Source organism: Coturnix japonica, chromosome 3, assembly GCF_001577835.2.
Source record: "Coturnix japonica isolate 7356 chromosome 3, Coturnix japonica 2.1, whole genome shotgun sequence".
Lineage (NCBI taxonomy): Eukaryota > Metazoa > Chordata > Aves > Galliformes > Phasianidae > Coturnix > Coturnix japonica.
In genome coordinates this window covers 65,258,781-65,272,575 of record NC_029518.1, presented here as the reverse complement: position 1 = coordinate 65,272,575, position 13,795 = coordinate 65,258,781, and the positions used below count along the sequence as shown (strand labels likewise).

At 48.7% G+C, this 13,795-nt stretch overlaps 1 long non-coding RNA gene across 3 annotated transcripts in view; it reads right to left on the bottom strand.

Moving 5' to 3' along the window:
• Window positions 1–1,035: 1,035 nt before the first annotated feature.
• The window catches only part of LOC107311909, a 17,057-nt gene continuing 4,297 nt past the window's right edge, over window positions 1,036–13,795 (bottom strand). The window contains exons 2-3 of one of the 3 annotated variants that reach the window (XR_004306683.1): window positions 5,399–8,877; window positions 1,036–4,426 (exon numbers count right to left, since the gene is read on the bottom strand). This is a non-coding gene — a long non-coding RNA (uncharacterized LOC107311909). Of the gene's footprint in view, window positions 8,878–13,795 lie in introns of all 3 variants that reach the window. The other 2 variants (XR_004306685.1, XR_004306684.1) reach the window with 2 other exon arrangements.

The following is a 13,795-nucleotide window of genomic DNA, read 5'->3' as shown; positions in this document are numbered from 1 at the left end:
CTGAGTATCCTGACTGAGCTGCAGATGTTTGATGCAGGACTAGATGACCTTTAGTGTTCCCTTCCAATTCAAACGATTCTCATTCCTTGCTGGGCCTGTTTCAACTACACTGTATTACAGCTTGAAGTCAAGGCTTCAGCCTCCAAGAGCAGCATATTCCTTAGGAGTCAGGCATAATATAATTGGCTGGCAGAGGTTCCTATCAAGAAGAGTATCAAGAAGACTATGAGACATTTCATCCAGCTATCATATTTATGAAAATAAGGAGAAAGTAGAGAATGGAACTTAGTCATGGTTGGAGTAATCACAAAGGTTACTCTCAGCTCTGGAGAAGAGATGTCAAGTGAGCCATAACTGCTGGAAATGTAGATTTTCTGTATTCATACAAAAAGCTCTTGGTGTGATTTAGGTATGGAAAACAGGTGAGGCCTGTTCAAAGGGTTATATGCTTGAAGCAGTACGTAGGAAAAGAGGGAGGAGGTCAGCTGAAATCTTAATTCATTTTATCCTTTAAAACAGTAGAGTGAATTTTCTGTCATGGAATATTTGGGACAACAACTTAAGGAAGAGCATTAAAGATTCAAATAATCATTGTAATAGACATACCTGGGAGTCTGCATTTGATACAACTTAGCAAGGGATGCTGGTGAGGGCAGACTTAGCAGAAGGACAAAAGCACATACGAACTTCATGTTGTTTCCTGTCTTGATCATCCAGCTCATTGTCTTGAGCAATGCTGTTTGGTTTTCATTGTACAGCTGGAGCCATGCAATAGCACAGCTGCAATCACATTCACCAAAGACAAGGCAAACCAGAAAGAGCCTGCATAGACAGAGACAGCCCACTCAAGTAACAAGAATACAGAAGCAAAACTGTTGCAGAACAGAGATTCGAGACACAACCATCCTAAGTGCTCTAAATAAAGGTTTAAAATTAAAACAAAATAAATATATATATATATGTATATTTATATATATACTACTGTACTGTGCAATTTATACCTCAAATAACAAAAAGATGGGGATGATTCTGCTCTTCATCTGTCTGAAAGACTCTAGATCAATCAAGAGCAAATAAGTAGGCAGGCTATTCCATGCTGAGCTGAGGAATAACGTGCAAAAAAGAGCTGTTTAACCCAACAATAGTGTTATCATCCCTTCTAACCTTCTAGGCTAGAAGAAAACCAGATATCTCTCCTGCTTCTAGCATTTCTGCCTTGCTTTCCTGCTTTGCAGTGGCTAGGCAGGCACATATTCTTGACCAGCTTCTACCACTCCCCAACCAACAGCAAAAACTTTTCCTGTTGTAAAGCAAAAACGAGGGATCAAGTGGCTGCTACTGAATAGCCAGCAGTAACAGCATGTCTTCTCTAGGAAGCCTCATCATTTCCTGGCTGCTAGAAAGGAAAAGAGTTGCTGAATAGAAGTGCTGGCAAGTGATATCTATATGCCAATATTCAGACATTCTGAAAATTAACACTAAACTGTCGGGCAGTTTTAGAGGTTTTTTTCCACCTTTCTAATTTGGGGGTTTAAATGTTTTCGCATTCCTGCCAACAAATCTTCTAGAAAACTAAAAGTGATCTACACCCAGATTAAAGCTAGCAATGAAAAGTGGCGCTCATCCATTGGCATGATCCAAAGACACCATAACACATAATCACACTTTTAATGTACAATAAAACAATACTTCACACATTTATGGAGTGGAATAAAACCAATCTATTACTGGTGCCTTTTAGTTTGGCTTAGTTTTCTCCAGAAATGATGACTTAATAACAGAGCCCTCCTCTCCGAAAGCATGCAAGCCTGAATTAGAAGTGTGAAACTGAATTTATGAAATAACCTTGGCAGTAAATAATAGCACACCTCAAACTGGGATTCATCACACACCTGTGTGGTGGGAAAGTGAAGTCAGCCCCATCGCACAGAGTATCAATCACTCCCAGGATGCAAATTCAGTGAGATATGGAAAGATTACTTTGCATAACCTATGGAAAGTAGTTGAATCGATGTAATAAAAGCTTCAGCACGGCATTGTACAGCCTGCAAGTGTCCTTAAGAATGCGCTTTTTCCATCATTTTGCATATGAACAGAAGCACAGCAAGCAGATGGATGTATTAGCACGTAGCTGTGGACGTGGTAAGCTTTATTCAAAAATTTATCCAAAGGTTTCAGTTTTAAGTATCGACTTCTCTGGTCAGGAGGAGAAGCCTTGAGGTCAGCAGCAATAATCCCGGGGCCATCACTGAGGGTAGGACTTCCTATGTGTATGTCCAGAGCTCGGCTTCTTCCCAGCGCTGGCTCAGCCTGCGAGATGCAGCCTGGCTGCGCATGCCTGTCTCCAGCTGGTGATACTGCTTTAGAAATGGCCCCAGGGACAGAGGTGGTTGTGGTCAGTCAGCCTGAATGTCCCCCGCTTCTGGGTGGCCTGTGAGGCCAACAGCAAAATAATTGAGCATTTTATTACAGAAGGCAAATGCCACAGCCAGAGGTAGACAGGCTGTTTGATTTTTCCTACACTACATAATGCTTCGGTCCCATTTACTGCACATACAGTCTTCTATTTACTCTGTTATTTAGTAAAATTGTGTATCGCAGCAAAGCCCTGTATCATGTATATTGCAAGTGATTTCTGGCACCAGGAAGCCTTAGAAAAAGAGATGCATATAAAATGCTTGGGGAAAAAAATGAAGGTCTCTTTTTCATTCTTATGTATTTTACAGTCATCAAAGAGGAATAAACACATATACATAAAAACATAAATCTTAAGGCTCATTTCATATGCTTTTTATATATTAAACACAACTGTTTACCTTCAGTTTCTTACTTTATTCCTTTTGAAATGAGATTAATGTAAAAAAGTTTTTAAATGAGCCATTCCGCTGCCACTTCTTTTCTATTGCACTATTCATTACCACTTTGAGATGGCAGAAAAGGGAAAGGATGCAAATGGCATTTCATTCCATAAGTCTTTCTTTGGGTCAAAGTCAGCTGCCTACCCTGCCGATCAGATTTCCTTCTTTTAATTTTGGCAAGGGATAGATATAAACCATCTTCATATTAGATTTTGGAATATAATCCTTGTTATCCCAGCCCATCTACACCTGTCAGCAAACAGCTTTCAATTTGTCTTTTCTTGTCATTTCTTCTTCTTTTTTTTCTTAAGACTCGTTCAAACCATCCCCACCCTCACTGATGTATACGACATCAGGGCGAAAGACAGTAAACTCGATTTGCCTGCATAGACACTTTAAAGCAAACTGTATTTACTTTTACAAGGGTCTCTTTTTACTCAAAGGAAAAAATAAATGAACATCGGGAACAGTTAAAATGTTATGTTGAACACTGACTTACTATTTAGCTTTTTACAACGCCCAATCGCAGCCAGCATACTGAAGAATCACTGGAGGGGAACGAGAGCTCTTCTAGCATGCGAGAGAAATCAGAGCTGGGTGGCAGCTCTGCAGGGCCAGGCAGCCCTGAGGGTCTGGGTCCTACACTCACATTCACAGCTCAGAAGGTTCAGCACAGCACGCCCGTAGGTCTTGATACAGCAAAAATTTGCAGGCATGCTGAATGCAGGGCATATCAGACGGCCGGCGCTGTGCACCTGCTGGAAATGAGGCACGTACCTACATCTTGTGAGGAGCATCGCTTTCGTTTCTATTACATCTTCATTTGCACAGGGGAGTGGGGGAGGATGTGGAGGCTGCATCACAGAGCACAATGGGAATGCTTACAAAATTTGTCATTCCTCCACAATAATTCTTTTCCTCTGTCTTATGTGGAACAGTCATCTGAAATTTGTTTCTAGATAATTAATTTCAGAAATGCTCTCTATTACAGTTGAGCAGATTGCAGCGTGTTCTGCAGGTACTGCAGGAGCTCAGGTTGTGTCGTGTAAGGATGGAGGTAGGGGAGCTGTAGGTAGTGGGGAGAATGCACTTCTGTAAGATTATGTTTTAAATGTGAATGAACCAACCTACCTAATTTTCCCCCGTACAGAAACGGCTCATCTCTGCTTAAGAATTAGTAGGTGCAGAACAGTCTGATCAATATTCAGTGTACAACCAAGACTTTTGCCTTTGCTGTGTCCTCACTGGAAATTATTAAGCACATACGGCAAGGGGGAAAAAAAGACTTTGTTCCCAAGAGCTATGCTCACTCTGACCACCTCAGATTGCCATCTTAGAGCTTGACAGAAAGGGGAGTTAGAACACTCAGATCTGCTTTGCGCCCATGGGCTTGATGGGCTATTGGAAGTTTCTCCAGGTTTCTGGCATCCTTGTGTCTCAGAGGCTTGACAGAGAGCAACATAACATGGACTGGTACCCACGGCTCATCTGGAGCCGTCTGGAAGTCTGGAAGGATCCAGCGAGGAGAACTCAACACTGCATTGCATAGAGCTGTTCTGCATTCTCACCTATGAAGAAGCACAAAGGTGATGGTTCGTTTCACTCCCAGCCAAAAATAAAGAAATACATAAATAAATAAATAAATTGATGGCTGCAATGAGATTCTGCACTGGCAAGTGACAGATCAGATTTCCTAAGCTGGGGAGGCGTGATGACATTCAACAATGAATCACAAATCTTACACACGTTATGAGGGAGACTTTGGGATGAAAACACATGGTTGTTATTTCTTGTTGCCATGTGCAAATAAAACCTTTTTAAAAAAACATCTGGTCACTTAATCAAACTTTCCATGAGTGATCGCTCCAATTTGGATGCCCAGCAGTGGTCAGCTGGGGCTAGCTATGTGATATCAGCAAATTTGATCTGGACGAGAAATTTAATTATGGCATGGTGTAACTTTTGAAGGCTCAATTATTGAACCTCCTTACCTCACAGACAGATGAAATTCTGGAGGAGAAGTTTATGAAGAAACATGTCCTTCACTCACAATTAGCTCTGTGGCACTATTTGCTTGAACTAATGGCACCTAGTGGCAGTAGTAGGCTGGTATACTTTATGTAGTGCTTCTAGAGGTGTACGGGAGCATAGGCAAGGCTGGTGGGTGTGCTGTTACAGATCAGAACATCACTGGTGAAAGGGACACTCATGGGTCCTGTCCTGGGTCCTGCAGCGAGCCATGAGTACTTGGCCTCCCTCTGTCCCCTTCCAGCCTCATACTTCAGCCTCCAATGCTCTTCTTGTCCTCATAGGCTCATCCAGTCCCTAGCCTACTTCTTCCTTTCTCCTCTTTTCCCCCATCTGAAACCTTTCTCCATCTTTCCGCATTTTTCTGGTACTCTCCCCTTCTCTGTATCCCAGCACCATCCCATAAAAATGGTACATAAACCACAAGAGAGAGATCCCTACTGGCAGTTCCCTTCCCCAGAAACACAGAAATACAAAGTAAGCACAAAGAGAGATTGCAGGGAAATCCTTACCTAATCCACTGGACTGGGGTCTCTTCTCCATCCATGATCTGGCTGTGATCAGATGAAGGGAGAGGCTGAAGCACAGTAATTTCGTACGGGGTCTGCAGGGACTGTGTGTAGCAAAGACTAAAGCAGCATCTGTCTGTTCCCAAACATTTTCAGAAACATTAGAATCTGGCTTAAGGCATTTCCCTGCCCTTCAAAATTCCGAGTTTCAGTTTGAGAGCGTGCTGTGCTAGATCTTCCCAAAGAAATAACTGCAATTTTGAGGATGTTCACATATATCATTTTCCCTTAATTTCATTCGCTGAAATGACTGAGGCACCAAATTGAGTACTTCCAGGATAGTTTGCTTTGAGACAGAGACTAGATGGAGGGGGAGAGGGGGGAGGGGGGGGGGAAATGTTTCATTGTTAAAAGTCTGGCAGGGCTATAAACAACGCTGCCAGTACCAATCATTAAGAAACTACAAATCAAGCCATGCACAAAAAGGCTCACAGATTAGCTGTAAAACCAGGATTTTTCCAATAACAGTAAAAGCGGGTGCCTGCATTTGCCTTTTGAGGTGGTTTAGCTTTCCCACTGTATCATCAAGTCTTCCCTTGCAAACTTTGCAACTCTGCAAACTTTAAGAACTTCTGCTCTGAAATGAAAGATGGGTTGCTTATATTTTCACTTGTCTCCTGGATCTTGCTCTGGCTGAAAACATCGAGCACTGAAACAGTCAAATCGAGACAGATGGCGAAGCTACATAAGCAAGAGGAAGCAGAATCTCATGATGAAAAACATCAAGGAATTTATCTGTAGGTGATAGCAACAGGGTGTCTTTCATGCTCCTGGTATCTCTTACAATAAAATTCAAGCCAGTGAATCTAGATTCCGTGGTTAGTTATGTGCAGCTTCTGATAAGGTTTCATGACATGACGAAGCATGTGATTTAGAAATATTGGTGCTCAGGATGGCAAGAGTAATGTTCTGCTTTTTACCTTGCTCTTCCTCCTCTGTTGAAACTTGTCTATTTTCTTAGCTGAAACTGTGGTAAGAAAGCTGCGGCGCTCCTAAGCAGGAAGGTACCCCAAGTAAGCCCCAGACAAGCCAGCCAACCCTGAGGGCTCGCACAACCACAGGGATGATGGCTAAGCCAGCAGCTCCCAGAAGCACTGCTTGTGTCTGATCACCCTTTAAGACTGGGTGAGCATCATGGTCCAAGTGCATGTGCACAGACACAAGCGGTCTGGGGGCCCTGTGGAAAGATGGCACTTGGTGGCACCTGCAGTGGGACACCTAGTGTTCACAGAAAGGCAGAATCATTCCTGTTGGAAAACACCTCTAAGATCTCCTAGTGCACCAGCCCACCCCCACCATGCCCACTAGCCATACCTCTCAGTGCCACATCCACACACTTTTTGAACACCTCCAGGGATGGTGACTACTACCTCCCTGTGCAGCCCATGCCAGTGCCTCACCACTCTCCATGAGAAGAAATTATTCCAGTTATCCAAATCGAACCTCCCCTGGCACAACCTGAAGCTGCCTTTCATCTTGTGTTACTGCAGCTCAGCAGTGGGGAGCTGCAGGTAACTACATACTGCTGGCTTAGAGCTGCAAGGAACACTATTCCAGACAGGTCAGACATCCTGGCCAGCCTTTGCACTTTAACCTCACTCCCCATGCCCTCATTTGAAGCAAAATGACCTAAGGCAGGAGAGAGCAAGTGGGGAGAGTTTTTTCTATACCCTGCTCATGAAATGAGGCTTTGTCTGGCTGCCCTTGGATGTTGCCAGCACCAAACTGCCCTTGGTGGCAGGGGACTGTGGACAGACACCTGCTGTGTGCAACCATCCCATTCATACCTCCTGCTGTCATGCTAACTGTTATGGGTTCTTTTGCCTGCTGACTTTTCTGCAGAATGTGAACCTCTGCAGAACATAACAAGTGCTGGCCTGTAAGCCAGAGGAGCCGCTGAGAGAAAAAAGAGGCACAAAAAGGCGATGAGACAGACAGTCCTTCCTCTACTCCACATCCAGCAGTTTCCAGAAGAGTTTCCTGAGCACACAGCTGACCCCACCCAGCCCACTGCCTCAGCCGCACGCCTGCATTAAATATGGACACACTCCTGACACATCCCAAACTTTCAAGGGCAAATCTTTCATGGAACAGCTTGCACTGCCAGCAAGGCCTGGGCCAGTGCTCTGACAGTGATAAACCCGGCTGGATGGGCACAGAGATGGAGAGAGAGATGCAAAATGTGCCGGGCAAGAATCCCACCACTCCTTTTCTAAAGGAGGAGGGACATTTCAAAGTAAGCATCAGGCACCCGTTGTTAGTGCTAAAGGGGAAATCTTTCCCCTGGATCCACGGGGCAGGTCTGAGATAAGCAGCTGGAGCGATAAGTTATCTCTGTGCAATTCGGGAAATATAGATGCTTCAGATGCTAATGGTGTGTCAGCAGGGAAACAGGCACACAGCGGACTTGGGTTAAGTAATCCTAGGAAGGTGTTTATTCATGTATAACGTGTGCAGAGAAGGTGACCCCCTGCCTTGCTCCTGGCTGCCCAGAGGAGCTGCTTATGCCCAAAAAGTAAGCACAGAGAAGTCAAGCGGAAAGGCAGCACTGGACAGGGAGCAATCCCAGGTGTGACAGCCCCTGTCCATAGGGGCACAGAGGGGTCCTGGTGTGTCCTCTGCATGGGGCTGGGTGGGCTGCAGCTGCCACGTTCTGGCAGACATTTGTCCGACCACTTTACAAATCCTCCCACTGCCACTCCAGGCAATCTATTCTCGCGCTTCCCATCTTTCCATTAAAAAGCTGTTCTTAACGTCTCATCTAAATCATAAGTCAGTTTTAAAAATGACAAGCACGGCTAAAAGTTTCAAGATTTTTCCTAATAACAAATGTGGGTTTCATTTTATTTCTCTGTTGGTCGCTGCACATTTAAGGGGAACGTCAAATCACTTTTTAAAGTGTCCCTCCAGCATCGTGATGTATAGAAACGGTATTTTTTATTTCTCACAAGAGCTGAGGTTGTCATTTAATTACATTAATCCAGGAGCGGGAGAAAAAAAAAAAAGCATTGCACCAAAGTCCTGTGAGAGAAGCCAGCATTTAATTCAGCTGTGAGCGGCTTTCTTGGTTAATCTGTGTGCCTCACAGCCACACTGCCCAAAAACGCTCTGATGTGACACAATGTCAAGCAGAAGGGATGTCTCACCTGCAAGTAACAGAAAAGAAATATTGCAGGTGTGGGACAGAAGCACTCTAGTGTATGTGCATGCTATTCCTTTGCTTACTTCCCATCCAAACTCACTCTAACTATCCCGATGCAGTGAGCACTGCCACTAGGAATCTCGCAAGACCCCACCAAAATAAGTTAAAGGCAGTAGAACAAGTTTCTTCCTCCCTCATCAGAGATGAACCTGAAGAAAACTGCACCTTTTCTCCAGTGCTGCAACCCAGAAGTAACAGCAACCGGCGCTCTGCTTCAAGCCTTTCAAAAGAGCAGAACATGGTTACTCACCGGCCCCAACGCAAACACTGAAACACAATGAAAACACAAATAGGAGCTCTGATCTTTTAGGTAAACAGAAACAGATACGAAGGAAAAGTATACTGCCTCAGATTTCTAGATACATAAGGCTCGGCACGGAGCAGTCTCTGGAGGGTCTACATGCAAAATGTAGATCCTCAAAGTCCACTATTTATCACAGGCAATGACTGGATTTTTAAGTAGGGTGTCAAAATAGTTTTGTAGACGGGAAGGGAAGGGAAGGGAAGGGAAGGGAAGGGAAGCGCCGGCCGCGGAAAAGGGCCGGCAGCCGGCCCGGGCACGGCCGGGACGGACGGCCCGGCCGGCCCACGGCCCGCGGCCAGGGACGCCGGCCGGAAGGAAGGGCCGTGGAACCCGGACGGGCGGGCTCGGGCCGGGCAGGGCCGCGGACGGGGGCCGGCCAGGGCCGGACGGGAAGGAAGGCAGGGAACCGCGCTGGAGTTTCCTGCTACCCTTGTGTATTGTCCCAGCTGCTGTCCGCACCAAAGACCGACCATCACTGTCGGAGGTCCAGCACGCCGCCCTGCGCGCACCCGCACAGGGTTGTCCCTCAGCCACCAGCTCTGCGCTCGCTTTGAACCCAGTCTGGCCTGACTGTGCTGCTACCCGTCCCATGGGGCCTCTGAGACCCGCATCCTGCCTCTCCCTGACATCAAGCGACCCCCCACCAGGACTTCCAAGGTCTGCAAGCCAGCCCCCGTCCTTTCCCGCAGACCAGTGACTGTGACCCGTCAAGGCGACCCGAGTCGCCTCTGGACCCACTGATTCCTAACCCAAGCTTCTGCAACCTCCGCAATCCGCCCACCTGCGCATCACCACACACACCCCAATCCATGCCGGACAGACAACTGCACTTTTCCTGTTTGCGCTGCCCTCAGGTTCTGGTCCACGCAGCTGCACAATGACTCCAACCTAGACATTCCATCCTCTTTTTTTCAGTTTTTGGGATGTATCACCTCGGACAGCTCTGTCTAGGACAATCCATCACACCTAACTAGTCCTGTTGAACATTTTGGATTGTCCTCCTGACCTTGTCTTTCAGCCCAGCATATAATCGTGCTTATGATACTTTTATTCCAAGTTCAGGCCCTATTTTGCAGCACCTTTGACTACCCATCACTAAGACGCCCGTCTTCGTCAGGACTCTGAAACAAGGCACCTTGCCCACAGTATGCTTGAAGCTGCCCCCCGTGGGGTAGCAGCAACCCCAGTGGGTGAACCATCACCTCTCTGAGCACCCACCAGCAAGGTGAGCTCTCTTTCATTCATTTTCTGCCGCCGTACTGCAGCGTGCGATCTCCCGCAGTGGCCGATATGTTCTGCAATTGCAGACAACGGCGAGGGAGGTTGGCGCCAGCTCCTCAATCAACATCCTACGGGTCTGGTAGGAACGGACGGGAAAACCCCGTCTCGCGTTCAACCCCCACTACGAGCTCTTGTTTCAGTAAGAGAGTCTCCCCAGGTTGGAGAGCGTATCCCTGTTTGTCCCATGACAACACCAGGGGTTTTCAGGTGCTTTTTAGATACACCGTTCACACTTACCTGGGGTGATCGGCCCAATACTTTTTCTTGCAGACTTGACTGTTCATGTCTTCAGCCGGATCACAATTATATGTCCCTAATCTTGCGCTGTCTCCAAGACGACCTGATTGCCTTACAGGCCTGGTGGGAGCGGCACCGAACTCTCGGCACTCTAGTGGCCGCCCCAATACCGCCAACTACCAGCCTCAGCTGTGGTTCGCACTGTCACACACCTGAGCCAAAGCCTCTGTCCATCCGTTCTGCAACGGTGAGCCGCGATTCAGCCATAACCCATTAGATGTACGTCAGAGTGTGAGAATGCTGTGCAGGTGCCCTGCAAATACTTCTAAAAAACAACCACTTAAACTCTGAGCTGTAATCCTCCGATCAGTGAGAGAAAGGGAACATCCCGAACCACACTGCGCAGTTTCAGGGAAGAAGCTGTTATGCGTTCTCCTGTCCATACATACTTCAGGGCCCAATTGCTTGTTATTGTGGGACAGGCTGCGCACTCCTTGAGTGTAACTGGGGCACCAACGGTGTCCTTGGGTGAGGCCACAGCCACAGCATCGCCCTCCTGTCTCTCTTCTCCATGGCAGTGGCAGGGATTAAACACTTTGACTCACGGATTTAAATACAACCTCCTGAAGGCAGCTGTGTCCGACTGGAGGAGGGCACCTCTGTGGGGGTGCTCCAAAGCATAAGGCTCCTGCTGCTTCCCACCTGGTGCCTTGTGGCCGATTCCTGGCTCCAGCTTCCTTACCCCCCTGCATCGGCTCATCGGGATGCAGTGGTGTCACCGGCATGAAATGCCTGCTGGAGGCCTGATGCTCTGGGCACTGGCTGCTGCAGCCCGGACCCCCACGTCTGCCCCACTTCTGCTGCCCTCAGTGCCCTTGCCTGCTGTCACCAGACTTTACTACCACATATTAGAATAAAACCTTCTGCTGTTCATCAGATGATTCACTCACCCTGAGAGCAGTAGAACATCCCCCTTCTGGTGCACGGAGAAGGGCCCGGCTGCAATGGCTTAGGCCCTCCACAGAGCTGATCCCCCAGGGAGAGCCCACGGATCCCATGGCAACGTTCCCTCTCGTCGCCCCCCGCCACCTCCTCGCCGTGCGCTTTCTTCTGGTATGCTGTACTCGAACTTAGACCAACCATCATTTTTTACCCCGCCCCCCAGGAGAGCCGAGACGCAGACTACAAGAGCCACGTGTGTGAGACCCGACACCTGAACCTCGCAGAGGAGCGTAACAGCCCATAACACAACCGCGTTCAATTGTAGTTGCCATAACACCTATCTGTACTCAGCAAGAAGTGCACCGCACGCTTCTGATCAACGAATTCCTCTTCACCGCTCCTTCAGTGCAGGGGGCTTCCGCAGACAGAACCTGCCCCCCCCTGCATCTGCCCCCCCCCGCCCAACCACGCATCCACCATCGGCTGCGGGGGGCAGCCTCCCTGCCTCTTTTTCTTCCCTTTTTCTTTTTGCCCCTCTTCTTCGTCTTTTCTTCCTTCCCTCTTTCTTCCCTTTCTTTCTTTTTCTTTTTTTTTGTCCTCTTCTTTGGTTTTCCCGGATTTTTCTTTATTTCTTCTTTCTTTAATCATTTTTTTTCCCTTCTTTTCTTTTTCTTTTCGTCGATTTTTCTTCTATCTTTTTCCTTTCTACTTTTTCCTTTTCTTCTGTCCTTTTATTCCCTTTCCCCCCTTTCTCTTTTTCTTCCCCCTTTCCCCTTTTCTCTATTTCTCCTCTTTTTTTCCCTTCTATTTGTTCTGTTTTATTCCCCTTTTCTGCCCCCAGGCGGAACCGCCCCACCCCAGCTCAGCACCTCCTGCCAACCCGACGCCCTGAAAGCCAGCCTCCCGCCCTGCGCCGCACGCGCCCCCCCGCCGCTCACCCCGTGTCCCTCCCCCGGGCCCGGCCCCGGCAGCCTGTCGGGGCTTCCTTGCGCGTCGGCTAGCCCCGCGGGCCCGGAGCCTGGGAGCGGGGCCGGGGGTCCCGGGACCGAGCGTCTCCCCCACCGAGGCCCTCGCCCCGCCGGGGCGGCCTGCGAGCCGCTCCACGTCTCCACGCCTCCCGTCCACGAGCGGCGCCGTTCTCGGCCCGTTGTGCAATTTAACCTACCGCCTCTGGAAAAGGACATGTTTATTATTAGAGAAACGTTTACATCATTCGGGCGTCAGAAATTTAACTTTCCAGCAGCGCAGGCTCCCTCATAATCACTTGTTATTTACCGCTCAAAAATTTCCGCCATCCTTAATTTTATTCTCCTTCAAATGCGGTTGGCAGGGCCCTGCCCATCTGGGAACGCTGTCGCTGCGACTGATGACGCACACAGCGGTCCGAGCGCAACCGCCGCGGCCCCGCTCCAACACGGCCCCGCATCGCGTCTGCGTATCACCGGTCCTAATTGCCGGTCCATATTTGCAATATCCGACCATTAAAATACTGCCCCTTGTGCTTTTCTTCCGACACCACGTAACGCCCCCGCCTTATGCGAAATGTTTGGCGATTCTGCTAATCTCGCCAAATTCCCGACAACTGTTCTCCGTCCTTAAGTGATTTCTCTCAGCATTTAAAAAAACGTGAATACGCCTTAATTGTGGCTGGCAAATGCTCTTGATCTAACAGTGTCAACTGCATTCCCAAATGAGCCCGGAGAAATATATATACTAATATCCATATGTACCCAATTGAACGGTGTACGGCGACCATTCCGCCCCCGGATGACGGTACACCGTCTCACCCATAAGGGACCGCAGCCACAGCCCTCCCTGGCGCCGGCCGGACGCAATGCCCCTGCGTCGGTAGCGCGAAGTTGGCGCTTCCCCTCGCCGGGAAAGGCATGTGGGCCCGGCGTGCGACAGCCCAGCACCGAGATTGATCGACACAGAACTGACCATCTCATCCTTCACTGCACATGTAAACTTACCTGGAAAAATATCAAAACAAAACAACACCACAGCAGCACGGTGCGGTGCCCCCCCCCGCCCCCTCCCTCTCTCTCTCCCTCCCCGCCCCTTCCCGCACCCCGAGCGCTCACTGTCCCGGGGCGCCGCCCATCCTCCGGCGCTGCCTCGCCGTTCCCAGTTCCCCGAGACCTAACGCGCCCCCGCTCCCGCTCTACCGTCCGCTCGCCCCTCCATCGCCGGCCGCTGCCCCCGCCGCACTGTTTGGCAAAGTTCATACGCGAGGCACTAAAAAGCCCCGCCGCCCAAATAAAGCTCCTCTTTGTCCAATTTCAGGGCTGCTCCTCTCTCCATACGGGGGAGCTCGTGCCCTCCCGTCCTACCCCCCCCCCCCCCCCCCTTTTGGCAATTATTGGGCACCGGG